Consider the following 24567-nt stretch of genomic DNA (forward strand, 5'->3'; position numbering starts at 1 on the left):
CTCAGGTGTGCATTAATGCAACACTATTCCTTGTTTAAACTCATTAATTTGTTTCTTTCACCAATACTTCATCGAATTTTCCTTTGCGCTCGCGAAAGCGCTACCGTCGTCATTAAAATACCTTATTCAATTGTCCTATCATGGAATTACGCTTGAAAATTGGCTGAAAATCAGGTTAACACTTGTTTCAAAATTTTAATTGAACATATAGCTTAATTTTTGAAGACGACCGTAGGTTGGATGTCTGGAGCACAAACGGCATACACGTCTGGCACAACCAACCAAGTCAGCTATCACTGAACACTGCCTTGTGAAGCCCCTAATTAATGGTATATGCGCTTAACATAGAATATACAAGTAGTATGTTGCAACTTTAGATTTCTCGGTGGCACATAAACAGTCCATGAAATACTATACAAACGAAAGACGCCATGTCATCTCTCTCCTGTAGCTTGTCTTTTTGATCTTGTTACTTAGTTCTTGTCTTGTCTTTCGCTCGTGACCTGTATGCATTCGTTAAATAATAATTATCAGTGATGAATTTTAAAAATTTGTTCTTGCTTTGAAATGGAAACATTTTCTTCTCCTTACCCTTTACGCAAATGTAGCCAATGCTTTGTAGGGTGGAAGCGCGTGTGATACTTTCATTTAGTTCCAAAAGTAGCGTAAAATTCGTTTTCTTTCATTTCTCGCGCTCTGCTTTCTGAACAATACCCATTTTAAAGTTATTTACGAAGTCCGATTTTCAGTTAACGCAACACGATTATCTCTGACTGTTGAAAATTTATCTTCATATAAAACCAACTAGCAGTAACTTGCATTAACTTTGGCTTAAGCCTGTCGAAGTAATATTTCAGAATTAAAAGAATTTATTTCGAGTCATAAAGAAAAATATTGATATCCATACCATTTTTCGTACCAGTAAATTATATCTATGATCTCAGAATAATAATTCCTAACATCATGACATTTTTCACTTTACGTAAAGGATATATTTGAAGTGCAATTTTCATTATTAAATGTTGGAAGAGTATTTCATAACAATAAAAGGTATTTATTCTTGCTTTCCCAAAAATTGTTTAGAGAGATATTTTCTCAAATTCCCGTAATAAAATCACTCCAGCCATAAAAAGAAGCACAGGAAAGGACTAGCTTAACCTGGAATTGTATCACTCCATGGACTATGATGCTAAGTAAATTCTGGCAATGGCACAAAGGTTCAGGAATAGCGTCATTACAGAGACGACTGAGATTACTTGAGAAGAAAATTCCATCAACAGCGTCGCCAGATGCACGAGGAACGCTCGGGTGTGGTCGGAGTAGGGCGCGCTAAAGTAAGAAACCGCAGAAAGGCAAATGAAGAGGGCAATTAGGAATTATAAAAGGAACAGCGATACGCCCCTCTCTATCATTATCCTCACCTGCAAATTCCTCGTCTGCTCCATCCTAAATTACGTCAATATTTTCTGGATCTCTGCCTCCCCCAAATACTATAGATCCCTTGAATGCTCACCGCACCGCTCTTCGAAATCGCCTACCTTCGATGACTTGTATACTACACCAGCTGATACATTTTCAATACTTTCTTGACTTCTTGGAGTACTTTCGAAGCCAATACATTACTCCGAAAACACAATCCCGACACCCAACATCCTGCCCACTAATCACCATTCCCGGTATCCTGCTGTGCCATTACACCCATATCCGACTTGCAATGCACGTTCTACATCAGAATCTACATCTATATTCTGCAAGCCACCGTGTGGTGCATGGCAAAGAGTACCTCCCACTGTATCAGTCGTTAGGGTTTCTTCCTGTTCCATGGAGCGCGGTAAGGATAATTGTTTGTATGTTTGTATTATTTTAATCATATCTTCACGGTCCCTCTGCAAGCGATACGTTGCAGTATATTCCTAGAATAACGATTTAAAGACGGTTCTTGAAACTTTGTTGATAGATTTTCTCAGGATAGTTTATCTTCAACAGTCTTCCGGTTCAGTTCCTTCAGTATCTCTGTGATACTCTCCCACGAATCAAACAAAATTTTGACCATACGTGCTGTCTTCTCCGTATAAGTTCAATATCTCATGGTAGTCCTAGCTGGTACGCCGCACAGGGTAGCCGAGCGGTCTTAGGCGCCTTGCCACGGTTCGCGCGGCTCCCCTCGTCGAAGGTTCGAGTCCTCCCTCGAGCATGGGTGTGTTTGTTGTCCTTAGCATAAGTTAATTTAAGTTAGACTAAGTAGTGTGTAAGCTTAGGGACCGATGACCTCAGCAGTTTCGTCTCATAAAATCTTACCGCAAATTTCTAATTTTTCCTATCTGGTATGGTTCCCACACACTTGTGCAATATTCTAGAAGCGGTCGCAAGAGTAATTTGTAAGCAATCTCCTTTGTAGATTGATTGCACTTCCCCAGCATTCCACCAATAAACCGAAGTCTGCCACTTCCTTAGCTACGACGAACCTATGTGATCATTCCATTCCTACAAAGTGTTACACCCAGGTATTTGTATGAGTTGTCCGATACCTATTCGTTGCTATTATAGTCGTACAATACTACGTGTTTTCGTTCTGTGACGTGCAAAATCTTACATTTCTGAACATTTAAAGCAAGTGTGCAATCTCTGCAACACTTTGAAATCTTATCAAGATCTGACTGAATGTTTATGCAGATTCTTTCAGATAGGACTTCATTATAGATAACTGCATCTCCTGCAAAAAGCCTGATTTTACTATTAGTATGGTCTACAATGTCATTAGCATACACCAGAAACAGCAAAGTTCGTGCATTATGCATCCTCTCCCGCCGAAATTTCAACAAGCTACCAGTTCCCAACGACGAAAACCATCCCATCTTTCTCCCAACTCTAGTCAGTAACACTCCACCTCACTTCATCCTTTCGTTTCTTCCATCCTCCACCAATCCTCCCCTTCCACAACCTTTAGTTGCCCCCTGCAGTTCCCCAGCGCTCCATTGCCGTACTCATGATTCCACTACCATCATGGAAACAATCATTTTCATGCAACACCGACATCACAATTATATCACACCAACAGCAAAATTACTGTTTATAATGGGTAGGCAAAACATTCCATGTACCTTAAAATAGGCAACACAGATTACATCATCTGCCCTCGGAGTAGAATATGTAAGTTAGGTTGCCTACCTTAAGGTGCTTGGAATGTTTTCCGGGCCAGTTTTGCCCACCTTCCGTTCTAACTGATGTTTAAAATCATCTAGAGTTTTATAAATCATAAAAGTTTCCATAAATGTGTATTTTTAAAACAAAATGTATTTTCTTCTGTTTTACATATATTAAGAATGAGTTTAACCGGTGCCTGTCCGTTCAGCACAAAAAAAAAAAAAAACTGTGACGCTACGGCATCTGATGACATCGAGATACATTGTCCAAATAATACCCATTAGAGTACTATGCATCTCTGGCACAGGTAGAGCACCAGATCTCAGAATTTGAAACTGTTTATCAATTTAGGAATAATGTCTTCTATAAAGATATTTTCACCGTTGCAAACTATCTTCGTAATAATTTACCCACTAGACTTGACCAATGCTTTATTCGGGTGGGAATGACGTTCTCCGGCCGGTGTGGCCGTGCGGTTCTAGGCGCTTCAGTCTGGAGCCGCGTGACCGCTTCCGTCGCAGGTTCGAATCCTGCCTCGGGCACGGATGTGTGTGATGTCCTTAGGTTAGTTAGGTTTAATTAGTTCTAAGTTCTAGGCGACTGATGACCTCAGAAGTTAAGTCGCATAGTGCTCAGAGCCATTTGAACCATTTTGGGATGACGTTCCCAGAAATATTTATCCCATACCATACCATTTTATTGAAATCAACAATGATGAAATTCGTTGAGTGCAAGAAAAGGTCTGTTTTCCCACGAATACAGTCTACGGCTACACGTTAGAGCGACACTAACGGCACAAGTGTTAAGTACACTTCCGTTGGAAAGCCTGTAGATGGTGAGGCACAATGAACATCATTATGACCGCAGACGGAATTCGTTTCTCGTCGAACGAGGTAGTACTCTGCCATATCTGAGCAACGTGGGACTACCTCTAAATGAGTTTAAACCTCAGCCACACTTGACTGCGCGCAGAAAGGGGATTAGCAAATGACTGATGATGTTCGGTTTGTGGGGCGCTCAGTTACGCTGTCATCAGCGCCTGTACAAAGTCCCAATTTTTATACAGTCCACTTTCTTTTCACAATCCAATCTAGTCACTCTAACAAATAACAATGTTGATGAAATGATGAGGACAGCACAAACACCCAGTCCCCGGACAGAGAAAATCCCCAACCCGGCCGGGTATCGACCCCGGGACCCCGTGATCCAGAGGCAGCAACGCTAGCCACTAGACCACGAGCTGCGGATGGATTAGCAAATAAAAGAGCTGGCAGGAAGCAAAAGGTTAAAGCAGAAGTTCCTGAATATCGTACTCCGTGGAAAGTTCTACATTAAAAGTGAGTACCCATAAATATTTTATTCCAGCTAAAGCATCGGACGTGATAGAATTCACCATTTACCTCTGTGGTCCGTTTCGGGCATTTTATGACTATCATTGGATCTCGCCTTTGATACCGTTACATATGTAGTTCCTGCATACATTCTAGCTTCTTGCTAAATACATCATCAACTCCTAGCTTGAAGTACTTTCCGATGTGGTTAAGATGACTGAAATATTACAGGGTGAGCCAGCTTCAATTTGTAGTCCTTGTATTTCGTGAACAGTTCAAGAAGCGAAGCGTCGTTCTCGGCATATGAGCATAGGTAGACAGATAACTAACACTGTCGTATGAGTAATACTCTCGACTCTTGTATTAATAGAGATGCAGAAGCAGTGTCTTTTTTTTAACTATAATAGTGTACTTTCTTCAACGGCACTGGAATACTCTTGAAACCTCAGCTACAGCTTTAATGTTCGCGTTGAACGTTTTCGCAAAAATATCAGACAATCGTACTAAAATTGTAAGACAAAGCGATCGCAGTCGGCTATTGTGGCAAGAATACCACCAAGTAACGCTCTCACGCTAAGCTCTGTGCCGCACGGGGTAGCCCAGCGTTCTAAGGCGTCTTGTCACCGTCCGCGCGACTCCCCCGTCGGAGGTTCGAGTCCTCCCTCGGGCGTGGGTGTGTGTGTCGTCCTTTGCGTAAGTTAGTTTAATTTACGAGGTGCATTCAAGTTCTAAGGCCTCCGATTTTTTTTCTAATTAACTACTCACCCGAAATCGATGAAACTGGCGTTACTTCTCGACGTAATCGCCCTGCAGACGTACACATTTTTCACAACGCTGACGCCATGATTCCATGGCAGCGGCGAAGGCTTCTTTAGGAGTCTGTTTTGACCACTGGAAAATCGCTGAGGCAATAGCAGCACGGCTGGTGAATGTGCGGCCACGGAGAGTGTCTTTCATTGTTGGAAAAAGCCAAAAGTCTCTAGGAGCCAGGTCAGGTGAGTAGGGAGCATGAGGAATCACTTCAGAGTAGTTATCACGAAGAAACTGTTGCGTAACGTTAGCTCGATGTGCGGGTGCGTTGTCTTGGTGAAACAGCAGACGCGCAGCCCTTCCCGGACGTTTTTGTTGCAGTGCAGGAAGGAATTTGTTCTTCAAAACATTTTCTAGGATGCACCTGTTACCGTAGTGCCCTTTGGAACGCAATGGGTAAGGATTACGCCCTCGCTGTCCCAGAACATGGACACCATCATTTTTTCAGCACTGGCGGTTACCCGAAATTTTTTTGGTGGTGGCGGTGAATCTGTGTGCTTTCATTGAGCTGACGGGCGCTTTGTTTCTGGATTGAAAAATGGCATCCACGTCTCATCCATTGTCACAACCGACAAAAAGGAAGTCCCATTCGTGCTGTCGTTGCGCGTCAACATTGCTTGGCAACATGCCACACGGGCAGCCGTGTGGTCGTCTGTCAGCATTCGTGGCACCCACCTGGATGACACTTTTCACATTTTCAGGTCGTCATGCTGGATTGTGTGCACAGAACCCACAGAAATGCCAACTCTGGAGGCGATCTGTTCAACAGTCATTCGGCGATCCCCCAAAACAATTCTCTCCACTTTCTCGATCATGTCGTCAGACCGGCTTGTGCGAGCCCGAGGTTGTTTCGGTTTGTTGCCACACAATGTTATGCCTCATTAAGCTGTCGCACCCACGAACGCACTTTCGACACATCCATAACTCAGAAAACGAGTGATTGCACGCTGTTCAAGTAAGGAAAACGTCGCCATTTTAAGTATTTAAAACAGTTCTGATTCTCGCCGCTGGCGGTAAAATTCCATCTGCCGTACGGTGCTGCCTTCTCTGGGACGTATTGACAATGAACGCGGCCTCATTTTAAAACAATGCACATGTTTCTATCTCTTTCCAGTCCGGAGAAAAAAATCAGAGGCCTTAGAACTTGAATGCACCTCGTAGATAAGTAGTGTGTAAGCTTAGGGACCGATGACCTCAGCAGTTTGGTCCCATAAGACCTTACCACAAATTCCCAAATTTCCAATTTGCCAAGCTCTCTCTTTGTATCAAACTTTTCAACTGCTCACTTGTTTCCATTAGTACCGTTCACTTAAGGGCAAGTGCGTGAAAACATTTGAAATAGTTTTCTCAGATCCTTCGCTGGAAGCTAGGATATAGTCACATTTACAAGAATTGTAACTCACCTACTACCTATGTGCATGGGCATCCGCAGAAATTTTTCCAGGGCTTCGTGTAGAGAGAGGATTTGGGAGGGGGCAGGGGAGGGCAAGACTCTGAAAATTGCTTTTTTTGTGTGAATACATAGGCCAGTTTCGAGGCATGCCATGTCGCAAGAACTAAATTTCATAGGCGACACAGTAACTTATTCACTGAGGTGACAAAAGTAATGATATACCACCTAACATCATCTCCGACCTCTTTTTGACCGGCGTAGTGCAGCAACTCGACTTGGCATGGACACAACAAGTAGTTCGAAGTCCCCTCCATCGTTATTAAGCCATGCTGCCTCTACAGCTGTCCATAGTTGAAAAGTATTGTAGGTGCAGAGTTTTGTGCACGATCTGACCTCTCGATTATTTCCCATAAATGTTCGACAGGATTCGCCGATCTGGGTGGCCAAATAATTCGCTCACACTGTCCAGAATGTTCTTTAAAACAATCTCGAACAATTGTGGCCTAGTGAGATATCGCACTGTCCTCCATAAAAATTCCATCGTCGTTTGGGAACATGAAATCCACAAATGGCTGCAAATGGTCTCCAAGTAGCCGAATATTACTATTACCAGTGAATGACTGGTTCAATTGGACCAGATGATCCAGTCCACTCCATATAAAAACTGACCACACCGTTATGGAGCCACCACCAGTTTGCACAGTGCCATGTTGACAACGTGGGTCCATGGACTGGTGGGGTCTCCGCCACGTTGGAACCCTACCCTCCGCTTTTACCAACTGAAATCTGGACATCACGCCACAGTTTTGCAGTCGTCTGGGGTACATACAACTGATATGGTCACGACCGTAGGGAAGGCGCTGCAGGTAATGTCGTGGTGCTAGGAAAGGCTTTCGCGTCAGTCATCTGATGTCATAGCCCATTAGCGCTAAATTTGACCGCACCGTCCAAATGGATGCATTTGCCGTACATCCCATGCCATGTTCCTTGTCTGTTAGCACTGACAGCTCTACGCAACCGCCGTTGCTCTCGGTAGTTAAGTGAAGGCCGTCGGCCACTGCATTATCCACGATGAAAAGTACGAGGTGCATTCAAGATCTAAGGCCTCAGATTTTTTTCTAATTAACTACTCACCCGAAATCGATGAAACTGGCGTTACTTCTCGACGTAATCGCCCTGCAGACGTACACATTTTTCACAACGCTGACGCCATGATTCTATGGCAGCGGCGAAGGCTTCTTTAGGAGTCTGTTTTGACCACTGGAAAATCGCTGAGGCAATAGCAGCACGGCTGGTGAATGTGCGGCCACAGAGAGTGTCTTTCATTGTTGGAAAAAGCCAAAAGTCACTAGGAGCCAGGTCAGGTGAGTATGGAGCATGAGGAATCACTTCAAAGTTGTTATCACGAAGAAACTGTTGCGTAACGTTAACTCGATGTGCGGGTGCGTTGTCTTGGTGAAACAGCACACGCGCAGCCCTTCCCGGACGTTTTTGTTGCTGCGCAGGAAGGAATTTGTTCTTCAAAACATTTTCGTAGGATGCACCTGTTACCGCAGTGCCCTTTGGAACGCAATGGGTAAGAGTTTACGCCCTCGCTGTCCCAGAACATGGACACCATCATTTTTTCAGCACTGGCGGTTACCCGAAATTTTTTTGGTGGCGGTGAATCTCTGTGCTTCCATTGAGCTGACTGTCGCTTTGTTTCTGGATTGAAAAATGGCATCCACGTCTCATCCATTGTCACAACCGACGAAAAGGAAGTCCCATTCATGCTGTCGTTGCGCGTCAACATTGCTTGGCAACATGCCACACGGGCAGCCATGTGGTCGTCTGTCAGCATTCGTGGCACCCACCTGGATGACACCTTTCGCATTTTCAGGTCGTCATGCAGGATTGTGTGCACAGAACCCACAGAAATGCCAACTCTGGAGGCGATCTATTCAACAGTCATTCGGCGATCCCCCAAAATAATTCTCTCCACTTTCTCGATCATGTCGTCAGACCGGCTTGTGCGAGCCCGAGGTTGTTTCGGTTTGTTGTCACACGATGTTCTGCCTTCATTAAACTGTCGCACCCATGAACGCACTTTCGACACATCCATAACCCCATCACCACATGTCTCCTTCAACTTTCGATGAATTTCAATTGGTTCCACATCACGCAAATTCAGAAAACGAATGATTGCACGCTGTTCAAGTAAGGAAAACGTCACCATTTTAAGTATTTAAAACAGTTCTCATTCTCGCCGCTGGCGGTAAAATTCCATCTGCCGTACGGTGCTGCCATCTCTGAGACGTATTGACAATGAACGCGGCCTCATTTTAAAACAATGCGCATGTTTCTATCTCTTTCCAGTCCGGAGAAAAAAAATCGGAAGCCTTAGAACTTGAATGCACCTCGTAATGCCCAAAATTTGTTATTCTCAGCACATTCTTGAACTGTGCTTCGCGGAATATTGAATACCATAACGATTTTCGAAATGGAATGTCCCATCCGTCTAGCTCCAACTACCATTCCGCGTACAAAGTCAATTAATTTTCTATGTGCGGCCGAGCTCACGTCGGAACTCTGTTCACGTAAATAATCTGAGTGGAAATGAACGCTTTGCCAGTGCGATGTCCTTTGATACGTTAATGTTTTACGCACGCCATACTACCGCCATCTGTATATGTGCATATCGCCATCCCGTGACTTGTCACCTCAGTCTACGTTCACTCTCAAAACTGTGGACGGCTGTTGGCAAACGGAATCATACTGTAAAAAATACAAGTAGGATTTGTCATGAGTTACACGGTATTTTTGGACCAAAATACTTATCGCAGTGCCTCCGATCTTTCTTCGTGCACTTAGTGGTGTAGTTATACATGTCTTCGTAAGTTTATTCAATTTATAATATTTAATCTTCCTTAAATGGTTAAATGGTTATTGCCTTATCAAGTGTGTTTACCCAGCGGAAACAATGAAATTAACAGAAGTGGTGTAGTAACACCTTTCCGGTATACAGCGGAATGAAAAGATTTAATATGTCTCGCCGCGATACTGAGCTAAACCAGTCTCATAAACAAAATTTGTACAATAAGTCTAAGATGCCTTCGGACACTTTACTAATTATTCTGCGACATTTTGACAAAGTGCTTCACATCCGCCGTCGCCCGTGGGCCACTGCATGGTGCGTGGTGAGATGTAATGCCTGAAATTTGGTATTCTCGGCAAGTTCTTGGCACTGTGAATCTCGGAATATTGAATTCCCTTAAGATTACCAAAACGGAATGTCACATGCGTCCAGCTCCACGTTCAAATTCTGTTAATTCTCGTCGTGCGGTCATAATATCGGAAACTTCCTCACAATAATCACCTGATTACAAATTACAGCTCCGCCAATGCACTATCCTCTTACAGCCTACCTTATGAACGCAGTATTACCTCCATCTGTATATGTGCATATTGCCGTCTCGTGCATTTTGTCACCTCAGTGTGTATCAGAGAAATGATGGTTATCGCTCTGTATATAAAAGAAGATTTCAATGATTCATTGACTCATCATCGCCGAGGTCAAACCGCAAAGGATAGAAAATTGAAATTTGGAGGCGTATTGATCTTACACCGTAGGCATCGTTTAAGAAAAGGTTTTTCGGAATTCTACCACTAATGGTGTGAAATAGGCAGGAAATATTTATAAACTATATCATTGTGAAAGCATTTCTAAATATATATTATGAAAATTGCTTTTGGCTTCTGTTATAGAAATAAAAAATTATTGTTTCAGTGTTTCGGAAACTCAGTCTTTAATAAGAGTGAAACAGGAAATGAAAAGTTTTATGAAAATATTTCATTATGAAAGCATTTTTAAAGCTATGAAAATTGGTATTTGGCTTCTCCATTAGAAACAAAAAATATTGTTTTCAGTGTTTTGGAAACTCAACCTTTAATGGGAGCGAAATAGAAAATGAAGAGTTAGGGGACGAAATTTTTATCATAATATTTCGTTATTTTAAAACATTTTCGGAGGTAAATCTAAGAAAATTGGTATTTGACTTCTCGGTTAGAAGTAAAGAAATAAGCGCTAAGGGATGAAGTTTTCTGTGGAAATATCACCACAAGAACTCAAAAGGCAGGATTAACAAAAAAAAACTCCGGCTCTAGCTACCAAAATCGCTTTTTGGCCAGAAGTTCATTGTTAAAAGACCAGCTTCTATGGCCTTAACTAGCGTGAAAAGCTTAGAAGGTGTTCCAGTTCGTGAACTAAATCAAAGAAACCTATTTAACAGTCCCCACGACAAATCGGCTTTGTCACACTACACACGAAAAGAAACGGCTCTTTAATACATTAATTTTTCAGTAGGCCTAATACATCCATATAACTTTGTTTATTGTACTTACGACATAAATGCAAATGAATCGGCGGGCGCTGAGCTAGTCCTCTCGATATTTGTTTTTGGTAGATTTTATAATGAATAAAAACTCCATATACCAGATTCTAGGGCGCCCCTGCCCCCCTCTCCCTAACGCCCCTTGCAAACGCTTATGTATTTCGTATGAAGTAAAGCCAAGAGGAATTACGTTTTATCATAGCAGCGCATGTCTATTTCCTTGCTGTATATAAAGATGGAGCCTGATATGAAAGCTCCTCTTTCCAGTGTTTACACTGCACTAGCATTGACTATCAACTTTAGCACATTTCTCGAATACTTACGCGAAAAAATTCAGTGCCTATATTATCGAGTGTTATATTCCGAAACAGGTCTTCAATATTGCTTTGGAATGCCGCTAAAAAAAAGTACACCATTCCACTTGTTTCAATATCTAGATTATACAAGAGTTTAAACTATTGCCCATACAACTCAATTATGTGCCCCTCTGCTTACTATCACTTGCCGCAAACCTTGTTCCGATATCTTGAACTGTTCACAAAAAAATATTTTCATGTTGTAGTACACCGACATCAGCGATAAGTTTTGATGTTGACCACAGTAGGTAGAAATAGATGTTGATTACAGTATTCATTCAAGACTACTGTTGCAACAGATGGAAGATCTAAGTCTGCTATCATAAGAGCCATTTATGTACCGCACTGTGCACCATCAGCGAAAAGATCTGAGAATGGTGACATTAGGTCGAAACGGATGTTAACTACTGTATGCGGTAGGGACTATTGTTGCGAGAGATGCAAGATCTCGGGTTGTTATCATAAGAGGTATAGGTGTTTCGCACTGTACAGCTACATCAGTGATGAGATCTGATTGTGGTATCACGTATCGACACTAGAGATGGGCGAACTCATTCATCCTTGGGAACTAGTTCACTGGTGATCGCTCTTTTTTGGGAATCGTTCATTTTTACTCTTTCGCCGTTCAAAAATGGTTCAAATGGCCCTAAGCACTATGGGACTTAACATCGGAGGTCATCAGTCCCCTAGAACGTAGAACTACTGAAACTTAACTAACCTACGGACATCACACACATCCATGCCCGAGGCAGGATTCGAACCTGCGACCGTAGCTGTCGCGCGGTTCCAGACTGTTGCGCCTAGAACCGCTCGGCCACACCGGCCGGCTGCAAACAACAATTTCGAAACAATAGATGACGATTGGTAGGCGACGATGAGCAGTCTAGTACTCGGGGCCGATTTTTCGTGCGCAGCCCTGTACCACTGAAGTAATATTGTAGAAGTTATCGTTTTCTCTTAAAAAAAAAAAAAAAAAAAAAAAAAAAAAAACAGAAAATGTGACACCAGACACACGACAATGGGATGCGGACTTCATTCGGTTGTAAGTCGGTCTGCCTTCCGTAACAATGAACATGCTCTTTTACCGTGGAAAATGGCGACTCGTGTGTACAGTCCGACTTTCTTTGCATGTGTAATAACAAAAAAATATTGCCTTTTTACAAGTATTTCTTCTGCTTTTTATCGAAATAGTGAAGTAAGCTGATATGCCGTTTTGTTACCTGCCACAGACCACGTAATTTTATGTAATTTACGTAATTATAAAATATATTTTAATTACCAGTCATGGACGCTGAATAGAATATGAAAAGAACCAGAAGTTCAGAGTTGAAAAAATGTTTGAAACATGTAGAATGGGCGTGCGCAGCGGACGAAACGAACAACTCTATACTGAACTAACTGCGACGAGAGGCCACGCAAAGAAGGACGGGTCCGGCCGAGCGAGACCGAGACAAGATGGGAACGGGACCGAGGCTGGAACGAGACCGGCCGACGTGCTGTTGCGAGAACGAGACCTGCCGTTTCCCGCTCCTGGGAACTACAAGTAGAAAGCCGCGACCGAGACCGACGGGAACGGAACCGAGTCTGGAACGATGGAACGAGACCCGCCGACGTGCCGTTGCGGGAACGAGACCTACCGTTTCCCGTTCCCGGAAACTGTAAGTAGAAAGCCGCGACAGAAGTGAACTATGAAAGACCTTCCTTTAGAATTCGTGCATCGTCTGTTCCGTTCATCTTTATGAACCGTTCCTCTGGACCCGTTGCTTCGCTAACGAACCACCTCTAATCGACACCACCCCAGGAGAGTCTTTAGGTTGGCAAGGGAGTTGCAAGTTTCCATCTTACGCCGATAGCAGTCACGCAGTATGCGACGGAGCCAGTGGTGCGCGCCCTCTGTGTCGCACCCCTAGCGGCACCGTACCTCTAACGCCCTCCGCCGCCGCGACATAGGGCTCTCGGCGGTAGCCACTCAACCCACTCATCATTATCGGTCGTGCTTAGTATAGCGAGCCTCTCATCTTTGTGGACATTGGTAGCTGCACTTTGTTTCTTGCTGCATTATACAGGGTGAAAAGTATTTAAACCGACAAAATCTGGGAGGTTGTGGGGGACATCAAAACAAATCTTTTTCCCTAATGTCAGTTTTTTGCTATGAGGAGTATATAAACCGGTAGAGGAAGATTTCTCTGGTGGCAAATTAATTAAACCACCAAACACTTTTCCATTTTTTTATTACCAAGAGACAACACATTAACACAACCCAATTTCAATTACAATAGATTTTCAAAAATGCCTCCATTGGCACGTAAACAGAGGTTACACCGCCGGATCATGTTCTGTCAGACACGGACAAAAACCCCAGGGGTATCCTGAATTGTTCCTGCTGCTGCTACTATCCGGGCAACCAGATCCTCTTCTGATGCAACAGGAGTTGCGTAAACGAGGATGTGTATCTCTTCCCACACAAAAAAGTCCAGAGGGGGACATATCTGGGGATCGAGCACTCCATGGTACAGGACCATCCATCTCTGCCACGTTTCTGGGAACCAAGAGACAACACATGCGTTGTCTTGTAGGTAGAGGGACGTCTTCCACCAAATCTGGCAATGCTCTGGCGAGAAAATTGTAATAGTGCCTGCCATTTAATGGCCTAAGTAGCAGATTCGGCCCAATTAAACAGTCCCCAACAACACCGACCCACACATTAACGAAGAACCGCACTTGATGAGCGCTAGTAGCTGTGGCATGTGGGTTATCCTCACTCCAAACATGCGAATTGTGCATGTTGAAGACTCCATCACGCACGAACGTTGCTTCATCGGTAGAGATGGAAATGTAGGATGCGTTTCACACTGTTCGAGGTACCACTGCGAAAACTGTGCTCTGCGTGGATAATCAACTGGTTCCAGGTTGTGGACACGCTCTAAGTGAAATGGACGTAACAACTGCTCTCGAAGGACTGTTCTTACATTCGTTTGATTCGTCCCCATGTTACGTGGAATTGCACGAGTGCTGATTGAAGGATCCCACTCCACATGCTGCAAGACAGCTTCCTCAAATTGCAGCGTTCTTAGCGTGCGACGGCGTCCCAGTCCAGTTAATGTGCTAAATTACCCGGTCTCACGCAGACGTTTGTTCACAGCAGCAAAGGTCGTATGTTGCGGGATACGGCGATAAGGATATTGTCTCCAGAATGAGATTTTCACTCTGCAGCGGAGTGTGCGCTGATATGAAACTTCCTGGCAGATTAAAACTGTGTGCCCGACCGAGACTCGAACTCGGGACCTTTGCCTTTCGCGGGCAAGTGCTCTACGAGATACTGGCAGAAGTAAAGCTGTGAGTACCGGGCGTGAGTCGTGCTTCGGTAGCTCAGATGGTAGAGCACTTGCCCGCGAAAGGCAAAGGTCCCGAGTTCGAGTCTCGGTCGGGCACACAGTTTTAATCTGCCAGGAAGTTTCAAGGATATTGTTGTTGATAAACCCGCTGTGCAGCTCGTCCGTTGTTGTGCGCTACGTAGTGTACTCACTCCAGGTGTATCGCTCCGTTAGTAAACAAATGGTTCAAATGGTTCTGAGCACTATGGGACTTACAATCTGTGGTCACCAGTTCCCTAGAACTTAGAACTACTTAAACCTAACTAACCTAAGGACATCACACACATCCACGCCCGAGGCAGGATTCGAACCAGCGACCGTAGCGGCCACACGGTTCCAGACTGAAGCGCCTAGAACCGCACGGCCACACCGGCCGGCCATTAGTGAACAGAGACAATGCACTACTACACTGGTGGACAGCAGTTGCCTACAACTGAAGAGCATAATACGGCCTCTAACAACTGAAGGGCGTAATACGATCTCCATCGGTTTAAATAATCCTCATAGGAAAAAATGACATTAGGGAAAAATATTTGTTTTGATGACCCCTACAATCTCCTACAGTTTGTCGGTTTAAATACTTTTCGCCTGTATGTAACGAGTCTTCTTATGCTCGCACAATACAAGTCAAGTAAATTTTCTGTTTGTCGTGTTACCTTGTTCGTTAATCATTTGTGCTCCTGTCCATCTTTCCTACGACGACAGTTGCTGTATCCACTCTGTAGCCCACCTCTCCTTACCACTGTGTACACAACAGATCTTGGCAACTGATACTGTATGCAGTCAGGGCTACTATTGGGAGTCATGAAACTTCTGAGCCCGGTATCGTAAGAGTTCGCACTACATTGTCCGTGAAGCATATCTGAGACTGTGGCGTACTCGGCAAGAACAGGCGCGCGCTATCTGGCCTCGGCGTCAGACCTGCCTTTTATAGCGGAGAGCGGGGCACAGGCTTTCTGCAGTCCGCCAGGCCATCGGCAGCGGCAGCGGACGAGCCGTTTGCGGCGCAGTGTCAACACGCCGCGAGGCTCCGGCGCAATAAAACGCCACAGCATCGCCGCCGTTCTTTGATGTCGCGCTGCGTCACGACACGGGCAAACAACCGACCTCATGTCCCGCGCTCGTACTTACCTCCTGGCCGATCTGGCACGGAATGCACCGCTGTTTAGCGGGTAGTCTCCCCGCACTCGCCAAACTGTCGGTACCACTACCCAAGTTTGTACTGTAAGGTGCTTGTAAAGCATATGTGCATTCCCTTCACGTGTTTGAGCCAGGTATTATGCATATTTATGCGATCGGGAATGCTCAGTAGCAGCAAGGCTACATGTACATTTGAGGCTTAAGCGTCAGCAAGGAGTATTAGTGATGAAATCATAGGAGGCAATGTTGTGCAACCTTAGCAGGGACAAGATCCGACTATTCGGAGTAGGATCTTACGATCTGAGACAGTGTTCCGAGACAAACTTCCGTCACAATATCCGCAAACGTGACGTCAGATCCGCCTAGCAACAGCGAACTGAACGCCCATTGGCTGAAAGTTTGGATAGGAAACGAGAGAAGTGTCATTGGCTGAGGGAGAAAGGGGGGCTCTCTTGTCCTTGGGGAGCGACTCAAAACTCACGGTCGAGTAACCGGAGCGGCTCTAAAAGAACGGTCGCGAGTACGTATATCAGATGTTAAACAAACTAGAAAGTGAAGTTATTAGTTATCTGAGCGCCACGTGTCATGGGCAGTGTCTATCATTATGTACAGTCAGAAAACCATGTTAATGTGTGTAAAAGGTCGCCGGCCGTAGTGGCCTAACGGTTCTAAGCGCTTCAGTCTGGAACCGCGCGACCGCTACGGTCGCAGGTTCGAATCCTGCCTCGGGAATGGATCTGTGTGATGTCCTTAGGTTAGTTAGGTTTAAGTAGTTCTAAGTACTAGGCGACTGATGACCTCAGATGTTAAGTCCCATAGTGCTCAGAGCCATTTGAATCATTTTTTGTAAAGGGTCGAATATAACGGTGTAGTCCAGATCCGCCATATTGCAAATGCTGATTCTGTGACATGTGTGACAAAGCAATTCCTGTATTAAAACAAGTACAGGGCTATTACAAATGATTGAAGCGATTCCATAAATTCACTGTAGCTCCATTCATTGACATATGGTCACGACACACTACAGATACGTAGAAAAACTCATAAAGTTTTGTTCGGTTGAAGGCGCACTTCAGGTTTCTGCCGTTTCTCAGAAACGGTCGAGTATCTACGGATAAGCCGAGACACATCCTCGCTTATATTGACATCTCTTTCACAGAGCGAAGTTTCTGAGAAATCTGATTATGGCACTTGCCGTCTTCTCCACATTATTCAGTGTGAGTCGGACAATAGCTGTCATGAGAACGGTGATGGATGGCGTGAGAGTGGGTACAAAGTATTAATAAATATAAAATTTGGGATAGAACGTCGGAAGTGCAAAAAGACGCGAGTATTACTAGTAAAATAATGAAACATGTGCAGAAGTGACGTCAAGGTTTGACAAGTGTTCCACATGATTAATCAAGTTGGTATAAATGGCACTACTTGTGCGTATCAACAGTTGGTACAGAAAAAGGAAAGTCTACAATAATAATTTACAACCCAAAACGACTGAATGCGGTGTATTCTACAATTTTATCAACCTTCCCACAAAGCGTCACCATGAAAGGAGGATATACTCATCCAGGGTTCGTCGCCATCTTGCAGATGAAACAGAGCACATTGTAAGTATGCTCTAGAGACCATCTCATCAAGTGCAGAAGACGGATCACGTCACGTAACACAAAGACTATGGGATTCAGTATTCAAGAATAAATACTGCATGGCGCAGATGTTCCCATTAACATTTTCTTTTGTAGTCAGATTAGATTTTACAAAAATTATAACGGTTGTGCTCGCAAGTAAATAGCTGAAAATAGACATATTGACATTCACAAGACACGAACATTAATAGACACTTCTTACACCATAGAGTAAACACTGAAAAGCGTTGAAATTAATTGACTGTGCACAAATTACAGTAAAATTTCATATTATGTAACTGCAGTCATAATATACTAGGTTAAATTACGTGCGTAACAGCAGTCCAAGCAGAATTTCAAACAACAAATATTACACGTTTGACTTTATCCATATTTTTAATTTAACAGTTTAACAGAATATTTCGGCTTAACCACATCAGTAACGTCAACCACCACAAAACTTTTGGTCACATTAAAACTGTTGCGTTTCGTGAGAACAAGAATCTATCTTCAGTCACAGCATCACGAAAATCCGAATACCTCATAGAATGAGACCTACAAATCTGTTCACAAAGAAAAGAAATTTAATGAAATCTTTATTCCAAGAGATATTCTGATTCTTACGGCGAAGTGACTGAAGATGGAAGTTTGGTCTTCCGAAAGGCTTTACTTTTAATGCAGTTTTGTAGTGATTGAAGTAATAGATGTGAACCAGCAGAAATAATCTGTCAAATTATTAAGCTGCAACTGTGGACAAAATTAAAACGTGTATTTTGAAAAATGAGGAAACAGCGCAACAGTTGCTTAACCCACACGGGCGGTTTTGGGAAACTTAAAGTTCCATCATCTGGGGTAAGCTGTAATAATGGAAATATTGTGGTAAATCATTGTTGTAGTTTTCAGCGGACGATGGAACTGTCAGTATTCCGAAACCAGTCGTGCACACTTTAAAAGATTCTGGATTAAGCAATTATCGTGCGGCCTCTTCATCTTACAAAAGGGACTTATACAGCTGCGTCTGCGCTGGAAGAAGCATTCTCTATTAAAAAGTGTATCATTTGTGCTTTGCAACGTAAAATCGTCCCATTAATACACGTTCACAAAAGTAGGAAGTAAAATTTGTTTTAGACTATATTACGTATCTTTTTCTCAGAAAATCAAACAGGTTTATTTTCACAATATGTTCAATATACATATATTGTCACTTTAAGCTACTGCTACTAAAGTCATACTACTTCAACTACAACTGCTTTGCATACTTGCCAACACCATAACGAACAATTTGTATGCTTTTGCGATTTGATACATGTCAGAACATTGGCATACCTCTTATCAAGCCATTGATTTATTGCCTAAAACTGGCTTGTCAGGACTAAACAGTTAGTGTCATGCAGAAGCCGTACGCACATTCTTTTATGGTTTCATAGCTACTATTCTTTCCAGTATATATGATTCCTCTCTTATTGCTATTTTGTCTAAAACTGACATGGTGAGACCGTGGCTGTGTACAATTAATGTAGGTTAATTCTTACAAAGAAGAAAACAGCAACCAGCCACTATTAATACTGCTATTTATTTAGGTAAATAGCACCGTTACCGGTTTCGAACTGCCAGGTTCATCATCAGAAGGCTGTTCACATATATCTTGAAAATCATGTGGACAGTCGTCTGATGATGAACTTGCCAGTTCGAAACCGGTAACGGCGTTACTTATTTAAATAAATAGCAGTATTAATAGTGGTTGGTTGCTGTTTTCTTCTTTGTTAGAATTAAGCTACATTCCTCTCTTATTACTTAAATCCATTTCGGTGTTTCTATTTAAATCAGTATACAGAGGTGGTAGCATCCGTATGAGAGACCCGTAAGCGCTCCCGTAAGTTCGAAGAAGGCCCAGAAATCTAGTATTTCTGAGCAGTAGAATGTGTAGCAATCAGTCACGCTACATCTCTCGTTGCCTATGGGTTTCAAAGTGGTCAAAGGTAAAGCATTACCCGCAGTGATCGCTTGTCACTGCAATGTTTCTAAATTACAAAATATCGTAAAATGATTTTGACATCAGTTAGGAATCATCGCATTTTTCTTTAGTGTATCGTAGTTAAAAATTGGCTTGTCTTGTTTTATCATCCAAGATTCTTCCACGAGAAATGATGCGATATTTTGAAAGACTCATCTTAGTGTGAATTTGTTGTTGGGGGTATTTTTATTTCATTCTACAGTATGTCTTGCCCGTGGGTTGATGTTACGCCTTTTTCTGATCTTTCTTGCTTGTTATGAAACAAATGTCTTATAGCGGCGTTCCATAGACTCCCGCCAGCTGAAAGCGCCTTGCGGGCCGGCATACATTGTAGGGGACCGACGCTACGAGACTGGCGTCAGATGTACGGTAGGGGTGCCTGTACGGGGTTAGCGACTTACCGACAGCGGCAAGGCCGGACAGGCGACGCAGAGGAGGAGGAGCGGGCTGCGGCCGCCTACCAGGTGTACCGGCGGAGGCAGTGGCTGGGTGTGCGCTGGCCGTCCATGGCGGTGCGTGGCGCGTGGCGCGGCCGCTGCGGCTCCCTGCGAGCCCCGCGCCGCTTGCCTCGGAACTGGCGGCGCGCTCGCCGTCGCGTCGCTCTATATGGCCGAGGCGCGCGACCGTGGCGCCGCCGCCGCCGCCGCGGACGCCGCGCGCACTAGTCGCCCACACGGAGACGCCGAGGACGCCGCCGTCGTGCGCGCTCAGACAAAGACGTGTGCCTCGCGTTTCTCATAATCGATGAAACATGGAAACGCAACTAGGCAGATATTTAGTTACACGTTCCACAGATCATACAATGGACGCCATAACAGGACACTATACGTTTCGTCTGTACGACAGCTGTACACATCCATTCACTACAAACCTTCTTAATGAGAAATGTTCAGTATCGTGTGACGTTCTTTGTCGTAATCGCGCCATTTATGTATTTTCTGTAATTAGATGTTTTAAGTATCACACAGTCTTAGGCTTCACAACATTTACTCAACTCTCTACGAGCTACAGACCCATAGTTGGATACAGTCTATAACGGTACTTTGCGGGCAGGCGTGTCAATTTGCATCATATTAATTAAAATGGCAGATAAATAGACTTTATTTTGGAAGAGTTAAAAAGGGGAAAGTAATACGAAACTTTAATAACTGCACAGTATTACTAAGAAGCAATATAATGAAAAGTAATAAAAAGCAAAGTAGCGAAGACCAAGCGGGACAGAAAGATAGAGGGGCGCGTTTGTTTTTTAATACATATAAATGAACATGTAACACATTATTGAGCTCTCTACCTTCAGTTATCGCGATCGGGCTAGTCGATGAAAAAGTGGTACGCGATTGCGAAATTCGTTGAGAAGATTATTTAAAGACTCTTCAAGCACGTTTAAAATACATTACGTGTGACGAAGTGATCAGAGACGTTTATTTACGGGTGGAATGAAAATGAATTCGACAACATACTTCGAACTTTGTGTTAGCTGGGAAAAATACTCTTGGGAAACTATTATGATTGTGAAACCCACGAAAGTTGTGCGCAACGGAAAGCTATAGTTTACTTAATTCTGAATTTTATAAAATGGTGAAACGCGTGTGCGCTGAAGATTAATAGAATCTTATCCTTGGACGGTTGCGGGGGTAACTGATACAAACAGCATAAAAAATAGTTCGCTTATTAACTACCAGATATTAATTAACAGGGACCTTAAATACTAAAAAAGAAGGATAGGATCATCACCTCCAATCCCGATTTATATTTCATATTTAACTAGTGAAAAGAGAAGTGTTAATAAACAAACTACATTTCAATTTTATCCACGATTGTGGCTTCATTACGTAGTCTTGACTACATGATACACAATATCTGTGGAAGTTGTATGCAACGTATCGTCATAATATTTAGCCAACCAATATTGTGGGACACCAAAAAATGTAAATGCATGAAATTGTTCTTACAGCGGATGTATAATGTGTGAGTGCGACGAACTATATTGAGAAACTGAACATCCATTACGTACTTGCATGTTTATCTGCGAAAATGGTCCTTGTCGGTACATCAGCATAGAGTTCGAATAGAATCGCCCGAACATTGCAAACCATTCAGATTAATCGAACATCTAAATACGCATAGTGCTGGTACCATCAGGATGTGTTCTTTCTCCTCACCCCCGTGGCAGTAATTGAATTAAGAGTCAGCCGGGAAATACATTTAAGTCAGTTGACGACCATTGAGTTAGCGTCACGAATTTTCAAACGTCCACTGCCATGTATGAAGGCGAGTGACACCACGAGTGTTAACGTCGATCGAGGGGTGTCGTCGTGATCGTATTGAATGACATTGAGCGGTTACAAGTCGGATACAGTTTGAGCAGCATATACGAAGACTATTCCGAAAGTAAGGTGATACAGACTGCGAAATGGGAACGGCAGTGAAAATCCGATGAAGCTTTGCACAGATGTGTTGGGCAATGTCTCTATTATGTCACTTCTAAGCACGTATCGAGCATACAAAGATGGCTAGAACGGTAGTGACTCCCGGCAAGTATAGGTGTCCTCTGCGAGGTTTCGCCTGATTTCTTGCAACGTCACTTAACGTACCTGTCATGCGTTTCCTTCTTCTAAAATCTCGGCCGCACACTGCAAGGACAATGAAGACGCATATTTTCGATGGAAAGTGTCTGATCACACACTATACTGCTCAGTCTTCGCTCCGCCCGATGTTCATCTCTGCTCATACGAACTGCTGGCTACGAAAACAACATTTTGGCACAGACAACGAATTGCAGACCAGCGTGGAGAAGTGGCGGAAGGCACAGGCCTTCTATGACGAGGATACTGGAAAGGTGGTAAAATTCTGCGAAAAATTTGTAAGTCGCAGTGGTGAATATGTAAAGAAGTGATTAAAAGGTATAACAAGCAGTTACAAATAAAACATCACTGATTTTCATCGGTTTGCATTCGCGTGCTATCGGACCCTACTTTTCGAATAACCTTCATATGTTGCGATATACACACGTCAAAAATTTGCAGCCGGCCGCTGTGGCCTAGCGGCTCTAGACGCTTCAGTACGGAACTGCGCTGCTGCTGCGGTCGCAGGTTCTAATCCTGCCTGGGGCAGGTTAGTTAGGTTTAAGTAGTTCTAAGTCTAGGGGACTGATGACCTCAGATGTTAAGTCTCATAGTGCTTAGAGCCATTTGAACCATTTTCAGAAACTTGCGAAACTGATTTTACTCCTCCCTACGTCAGCGAAGTAACTACCGCGGCAGCTTGAACTAGCGTCTGCAGACAACAGACGTGCATCCGACCATCATTCGTGAATAACCAGTGTTAAGTAATGGACAAGCAACAGCAGTGTGTCAACGATATGGTACCAAAAATCGTAATGGTGCAACATCCATAGATAAAATGTTCAATTTTAAAGAATAGAAAAGTGTATGCAAAGTTTGTCCGTCAAACTTTCATTCCCAAACAAAAAGATCGGCACGTGGGCGCCTGCCGTGAAATGCTCGATGCAGACAATTCTTGGCATGATAAAATCATCACATGTTTAATAAAAAGTGGAGTAACGTTAAGATAGTTAGTTTTTTAATGTTTCATGTGTTCTACATAGTCTCCCCCCCCCCCCTCCCTTGAGTACAACACACATAGCATTCACACAATCACGTCAAACTATCAGAAAAGTCCTTCCTTGGGCTGCTGTTTAACCTGCACGTCACTTTGGCCAGAACCTAACCTAGCTGCTCCACAATAACGCCCGCCCGACAATAAACACTATACAGGAGTTGCGTTGGGAAGTCACCTTATTCGCCTGCTCTTGCGTCCTCAGCTTTCCATCTCGACTCGGTCTTGTCAATATAAACGACAGAGTACAGATATTCACATGAAGGATAAACGCTTTGACGACATAACCCACGTTCTGGCCAAAGTGACGTGCAGGTTAAACAGCAGCCCAAGGAAGGACTTTTCTGATAGTTTGACGTGATTGTGTGAATGCTATGTGTGTTGTACTCAAGGGAGGGGGGGGGGGGGGAGACTATGTAGAACACATGAAACATTAAAAAACTAACTATCTTAACGTTACTCCACTTTTTATTAAACCAGTTTCGAAACTTTTTGGGCTGACAGGATATGGTGCTTATAACAGGGTGGTTGTCTATGGCGCTGATGTTTATGAGAGAAGACATCTTGCACAATGGTAGGGAGGTCCCAAGAATTGATGGACAACAGTCATAACTTTAATTATAGAGATTAAAGTCAATAACTTATGTCTGATATACAAAACTGGCAAAATAATACTGGCCTCGAAAATATTTCATGCACCTTAAGGTAGGCAATCCAACTTACATCATCTGCCAAAGGTGTGCATGATGCAGCTTAGGTTGCTTGTCTTAAAATGCATCAAACATTTTCCAGGAGAATATTGTTTTGCCCGCCCTGTACAAGATGTCAGGGGAATCCCGTCAGTCATTTGTCATAATAGTTAAACAGTTAAGCAAATGATAGGCAGAGTCACCTGAGAATATACACTGACGAACCAAAGCATTATAACCCCCTCCTTAATAGCTCGTTTGTTCGTTTCTGGAACGAAATACATCACTGATTCTGTGTATCAGGGATCTTACACTTTGTTGGTAGATTTGTGGAGGTATATGCCGTTAGATGTCTACGCACAGGTCATGTGATTCGCGTAAATAATGGTCCGCTGATTTGAGTAGGTGGAGACGGCGCCCAATAGCGATCCAGATGGATTCCATAGGATTTACATCAGCGAATTTGGATGCTGATCATCAATGTTAGTTCACTATAATGCTCCTCAGATCACTGTAGCTCAGTTCTGGCTCCGAAATACGGAGAGTTAAGAAAGGTGACATCGCTGTTATGATGGTTAAGGTCAGAAGTGTATTACTGGAAAGTTCTTAGTGTTTACACTACTGGCCATTAAAATTGCTGCACCAAGGAGAAATGCAGATGATAAACGGGTATTCATTGGACAAATATATTATACTAGAACTGACA

The 24567-nt window shown here is 43.4% G+C and overlaps 1 protein-coding gene across 1 annotated transcript in view; it reads right to left on the reverse strand.

Moving 5' to 3' along the window:
• LOC126169519 (synaptic vesicular amine transporter) overlaps positions 1 to 20117 on the reverse strand; it is an 848981-nt gene extending 828864 nt beyond the window's left edge. The window contains exon 1 of the mRNA XM_049920648.1: positions 19956 to 20117. The gene's annotated coding sequence lies outside the window, so the exon portion shown is untranslated. The remainder of the gene's footprint in view (positions 1 to 19955) is intronic.
• Between the last annotated feature and the right edge of the window lie 4450 nt (positions 20118 to 24567).

The sequence above is a fragment of the Schistocerca cancellata genome, chromosome 1, assembly GCF_023864275.1.
Source record: "Schistocerca cancellata isolate TAMUIC-IGC-003103 chromosome 1, iqSchCanc2.1, whole genome shotgun sequence".
Taxonomy (NCBI): domain Eukaryota; kingdom Metazoa; phylum Arthropoda; class Insecta; order Orthoptera; family Acrididae; genus Schistocerca; species Schistocerca cancellata.